Consider the following 6,000-nt stretch of genomic DNA (forward strand, 5'->3'; position numbering starts at 1 on the left):
TGATGAAAAAACGGCATCTCGGTCAAAATCGGGAGCTTAGTAAATTTACCCCATGGAGTGTATCGCAGCTATTGTCTCTTCATACGAAATTCGACTATTAAGTGCATTTAACTGAGCATCTGTAAGAATAGGTAGGGGAATATCAGACAAATATGAGCATACTCCCTCAGTTCCAGCCTGGGATAAAAAGGAAAGGCCCGGTAGATTATAGAGGGAACTGTAAAAGGTCCTAAATTCCTCAATCATCACCTCAGGGTTGTAAGTATAAGAACTGTGTTGTGGTAAGTATAGTTTATCTATTGCGTCTAATACCTGCTTGCAACGCAGTTTGTTATCAAGTAAGGAGTCAATTTTATCTGCTTTGTCATAGAAGCATTGCCAGAATGTCTGTAAAATTTGTGCTCGCGGTGGGACAGAAGGGTGTTCAGCTGACTTCGTAGAGAATCTTAATGTCTAGTGTGGCTTTTTTGTTGCCGATGATTTTGTGATGAGGGAACCTCGTATGGGTGCTTTATGAGCTTCCCAGAGGACACTAAATGAGATGTCAGGAGATGTATTCTCTGTAAAGTAGCGGGTGATCGTCTGTCTTATTTTGGACAGCATAGAGGGGTGCTACAAAAGAGTCGTCTAGACGCCATTTGAAAATCCTAGAAGGGGAGCAAAATATGTCTATGGAGAGATGAACACCTGCGTGATCTGTCCATTTAAGTGGAGTGATACCTGTATCAATAATGAACAAGGAGAGGGTAGAAGAAATAAGAATCATATCGATCCTGGACTAGTGTTGATGCAGGGCCGAAAAGTCGGTAAAGTCCTTGGTATGAGCAGGGCCGGTGCAAGGATCCTCAGCTCCCTAGGCAAATCTTCGGGGCCCCCCCCCCCCTCCTAAATACACAGTCCCTTAGGTGAAAAAGTGTGGGGGCGCCATCTTATAGGTTCCACAGCCACCGCCTGATAAAGAAGCAGCACTGCAAACTATCATTTTGCACCCTCCCTTAACTCATAAAGGGACAGCGTGCTGCAAAAAAGGGGGTGTGGTCTCACAAGGAAGGGGCAGAGCAGGGAAGCTGAGGGGGAGTTAGAGGAAGGGTGAGGGCAGGGACGCTGAGGGGGAGTTAGAGGTAAGGTGAGGGCGGGGATGCTGAGGGAGGGTTAGAGGGAGGGCGAGGGTAGGGGCGAGGACAGGGAGTTAGAGGGAGGGTGAGGATAGGGACGCTGAGGGGGATTAGAGGGAGGGTGAGGGTAGGGAGGCTGAGGGGGGTTAAAGGGAGGCTGAGGTCAGGGAGGCTGAGGGGGAGTTAGTGGGAGGGTGAGGGCAGGGACGCTGAGGGGGGTTAGAGGGAGGGTGAGGGTAGGAACACTGAGGGGGTTAGATGGAAGGTGAGGGCAGGGACGCAGAGGGGAAGACAGTGGGAGGGTGAGGGTAGGGACACTGAGGGGGGTTAGAGGGACGGTGGGGGTAGGGACACTGAGTGGGGTTAGAGGGAGGGTGAGGGTAGGGACACTGAGGGGGGTTAGAGGGAGGGTGAGGGCAGGGACGCTGAGGGGAAGTTAGAGGGGGGAGTGAGGGTAGGGACGCTAACGGGGGTTAGAGGGAGGGTGAGGATAGGGACGCTGAGGGGGATTAGAGGGAGGGTGAGGGCAGGGACGCTGAGGGGGAGACAGAGGGAGGGTTAGGGTAGGGACACTGAGGGGGGTTAGAGGGACGGTGAGGGTAGGGACACTGAGGGGGGTTAGAGGGAGGGTAAGGGCAGGGACGCTGAGGGGGAGTTAGAGGGGGGTGAGGGTAGGGATGCTAACGGGGGTTAGAGGGAGGGTGAGGATAGGGACGCTGATGGGATTAGAGGGAGGGTGAGGGCAGGGATGCTGAGGGTGGTTAGAGGGAGGGTGATGATACCGCTGAGGGGGATTAGAAGGAGGGTGAGGGCAGGGACGCTGAGGGGGGTTAGAGGGAGGGTGAGGGTAGGGACACTGAGGGTAGGGACGCTGAGGGGGGTTAGAGGGAGGGTGAGAGCACGGACGCTAAGGGGGAGACAGAGGGAGGGTGAGGGTAGGGACACTGAGGGGGGTTAGAGGGAAGGTGAGGGTAGGGATGCTGATGGGGGTTAGAAGGAGGGTGAGGGCAGGGGCGATGACAGGGAGTTAGAGGGAGGGTGAGGGTAGGGACGCTGATGGGGTTAGAGGGACGGTGAGGTTCGGGACGCTGACGTCAATGGGATGGTGGGGGCAAGTGTACATAGGATGCAGTAATCTGTGTACCTAAGATATACTTTTCCTGACATATGCCTTCTGTGGAATTTTATTTAAAATTATGTGTATATAAATATAAGTGTGTATGTGTAACATTAAAAAAATATAGCTCTATTAGAATAAACAAATGCTTTAAATCTATGTGTGGGATTTCTGAAAATTAAACGTAATATGTAGTCTATATGCTACGCAGAGAGCCCCCGACTGTCACTTACCTGATAAAGGCTGAAGCAGTGCCTCCTCTCCACTTAAGGGACAGGCAGCTGTCACATGTGGGTCTCTATTTCTGATGTCTCTCTTCTCCACCTCCTAGTTATTGCGTGCCACTCCTCCTCGGTTAGTCTTTGCAGGGGGAGGGTCAGGCTTTGCTCTTGGTGTGACATCATCATGTCACACCAAGCAGCTACCCGTGGACTTAAAGCAGCGCAATGGGGAGGCGGAGCTCGGGACGGGACTCAGATCTGCTAGTCTCCTCCTGGATTTGACAGGGCGGGCGGTGACAGCGGAAGTATATTTAAAATTTCTGTGATATGGCCAATGGGTGGTCCCAGCCTGGTGCACACCTGGACCCCCTTTAGTTTCGCCGGGCACGGTCATCGAGAGAGGGGGAGAGGCAGGACGCGCTCTTCATGCTGCTGGTGCCGCTACCCACTGCCTGACATTCAGTGAAGGGCAGAGGCTGCGGCAGCTACAGTGCACATCAGCAAGGTAGCAGAACAGGGAGAGCGCCTCCCTGCTTTGCAGACCTTGCTGAGCGATCAGTCGGTGGTTGGAGAAGTACTGGCCGCTGCTGTAAATCTTGCCATCCCGGGTGAAGGTGCCGCCCCCGTCCTCTATCAGCTCTTCTCCTTACACAACTTGTCAGCAAGGGCGTCAGAACATTTATAGGTTGGGGGGGGGGGGGGAGTCAGAGCCTGAGTTTGGCGCCCCTGGGGGCGGAGCCACCAGAAGAAGGAGGCGGAACTACAGGGACAAATTGAGGCAGCACCACGGTCGGGAGAGTGTCAAGGATAGAAAGAGGGAGAGAGACATGTGTCAGGGAGAGAAAGGGAGACCGTGTCAGGGAGAGAGAGAGGGGGAGACAGTGTCAGGGAGAGAGAGAGGGAAACAGTGTCAGGGAGAGAGAGAGGGAAACAGTGTCAGGGAGAGAGAGAGGGAAACAGTGTCAGGGAGAAAGAGAGAGAGAGAGAGAGAGAGAGAGAGGGAGACCGTGTCAGGGAGAGAGAGAGAGGGAAACAGTGCCAGGGGGAGAGGGAGAGTGTCAGGGAGAGAGAGACTTTCTCAGGGAGAGAGAGACTTTGTCAGGGAGAGATAAAGAGTGTCAGGGAGAGAGAGAGGGAGAGGAGCAAGTGGGAGAGACAGAGACACTACCCGATTACACAGCACAGCCACACAGGTCTCCTATGGAGGCGGGCACTCCTTGGCATATAGATGGTGTCCCCAAAGAAAAGCAGTTTGTGGCGGGGATAGGTAGTAGGAGATGGAGTTGGATTGAGGGTGACAGCAGGGAAATGTAGAGGGTGACAGGCAGTGGGTGACACTGTGGAGAGGTAAAGGGGGACAGCCGTGAGTCAGTGGGAGACATGACGAGGGTGACGCTGCAGACAGACAATGGGTGACAGTGAGAGGTAGAAGGTGACAAGGAGAGGGTAAAAAAAGAGAGAAAGGGTGATGGGGAGATGGTGATGGGTGAAAGTCAGTGGGTGACCGGGAGAGGGTAACTGGTAGAGGGCAAGAGTCACTGGGTAACAGGGAAAGGGTGACAGAAGAGAGGTGATGGGGAGATAATGAGAGTCAGTAGGTGACGGGGAGATGGTGAGAGTAAGTGGGTATCAGTGAGAGGGTAAGAGTCAGTGGGTGACAGGGAAAGGGTGACAGGGAAAGGGTGAGAATCAGTGGGTGACAGAAGGTGACAGAGGAGAAAGTGATGGGGAGATGGTGAGAGTCAGTGGGTGACAGGAAAGAGAGGTGACGAGGAGATGGTGAGAGTGAGTGGGTGAAAGGGAGAGTGTGACAGGAGGAGGGTGACAGCCGGGGAGAGGCAGCAGGAGGTGATGGCCAGAGGGTGGCACTGCGGAGAGGCAGTGAGTGAGAGGCTGTGGAAAACAATAAAGATATGTAAGCTTACCTCACAATCACTTGACTCCAACCGGACAACGAGTGAAGGTCCTCACCGTGCTACAATACCTACAATGCACAACATAATATGTTTATGACGGGGAGAGGCAGTGGAAGACGGATAGAGGGTGATGCCAGAGAAAGGCAGTGGATGGCATGGAGAGAGTGACAGGGACGAGAGGTGGTTTGGAGAGGGTGAGAGTCAGTGGGTGACAGGTAGAAGGTGATGGGGAGATGGTGAAAGTCAGTGGGTGACAGGAGAGAGAGAGGTGATGGCCACTGAAAGGGTGACAGGGACATAGTGAGAGTCAGCGGGTGACAGGTAGAGAGGGTGACGGAGAGATGGTGACGGCCTGTGGGTGACAGGAGAAAGAGGTGATGGGTAGAGGGGGAGAGTCAGTGGGTTACAGGGAAAGGGTGAGAGTCAGTGGGTTAAAGTAGAGAGGTGACGGGGAGAGGGTGATGGCCGGGGAGAGGCAGCGGGAGATGGCGGGCAGAGGGTGATGCTGCGGAGAAGCAGTGGGTGACAGACAGTGGGAAACAGCATTAAAAAATGTAAGTTTATCTCACTTGACTCCAATCGGACAGCCAGAGAAGGTCCTCACCGTGCGACAATACCAACAATGGACAAAATCATATGTTTATATTATAATTAATGATTGCAATAATCATAATTAATATAATATTATAATTCATATTTTAAATTAAATCTACACATATACAGATTTAGCCACACTCATCGTGGCTACATGCTGGCGGGACATGCCCTCCTGGTGCGGCTAGGCGCGCCCACACCTAGCCGCGCCGGACTGCGTCTTTTGCCGCCTCATTCACTGTGAATGGGGTGAGTGCACATCTAAATCTAAGATGCGCACGCGGTCGTGGCAAACGAGGCACAAATGCACCTGGATATAGCCACTACATGCGTGATTACATCTGTACCCCACTTCACCTCACCCCACCCATTACGATTTTCTATAACCCAAATTGTTTTAAATATTCCCTTATTACATAGCTACAAACATTTGCAATAAAAAAAAACTTACCTTTTTTCTGCAGCAGTGTGCTTCTTCTGCCTTTTCCACTCCTGTTCTTGATGGCCCTCCTCTTTCTGCATAGGCTCCTCTTCTGCTGGACGCCGTTACGCTCCACTCCTGTGAGGGGAGAGAAGAAAAAGAGGGGGGGGGAGAAAGGGGGGGAGGCAGTGCTGAAGACTGCAGTGGCTTTAGAGAGAAGGGAAGAAGAGGGGGTGGTGCTGCTGCCTATCTGTCAACTAGTTTGACAGGGCAGGAGGGAGGAGAAATTAAGTAAGGAAAGGGAGGGGGGGTTTGGCCGTGCGGGGCCCTGCCTGCGTCTGTCGCAGGGAGAGAAGGCCTGTTCATGCTGCCAGCGCCGCTGCCTATAATACACTGTGACAGGCAGTGACTGAGGCAGCCGGCAGCAGCAGTTAGGACAGGAGCCATAGACTAGAGGCAGGGCAGAAGGACAGAGATGGAGGAGGCGGGCCGCGGGAGCCGCTCTGCATGGTGCCGGCGCCGCTGCCTGTAATACACAGTGACAGAAGCGGCAGCGGGCAGCTACATGCAGGCGAGTGGGGGGACAGTCACTGCCCATTCAGTAAGGAGTCAGGGA

At 53.4% G+C, this 6,000-nt stretch overlaps 1 long non-coding RNA gene across 1 annotated transcript in view; it reads right to left on the reverse strand.

The window, feature by feature from the left end:
* The window catches only part of LOC135051099 (uncharacterized), a 111,218-nt gene extending 106,228 nt beyond the window's left edge, over window positions 1-4,990 (reverse strand). The window contains exons 1-2 of the long non-coding RNA XR_010242033.1: window positions 4,939-4,990; window positions 4,379-4,437 (exon numbers count right to left, since the gene is read on the reverse strand). This is a non-coding gene — a long non-coding RNA (uncharacterized LOC135051099). The remainder of the gene's footprint in view (window positions 1-4,378; window positions 4,438-4,938) is intronic.
* Window positions 4,991-6,000: the final 1,010 nt, after the last annotated feature.

This window comes from Pseudophryne corroboree, chromosome 2, assembly GCF_028390025.1.
Source record: "Pseudophryne corroboree isolate aPseCor3 chromosome 2, aPseCor3.hap2, whole genome shotgun sequence".
Lineage (NCBI taxonomy): Eukaryota > Metazoa > Chordata > Amphibia > Anura > Myobatrachidae > Pseudophryne > Pseudophryne corroboree.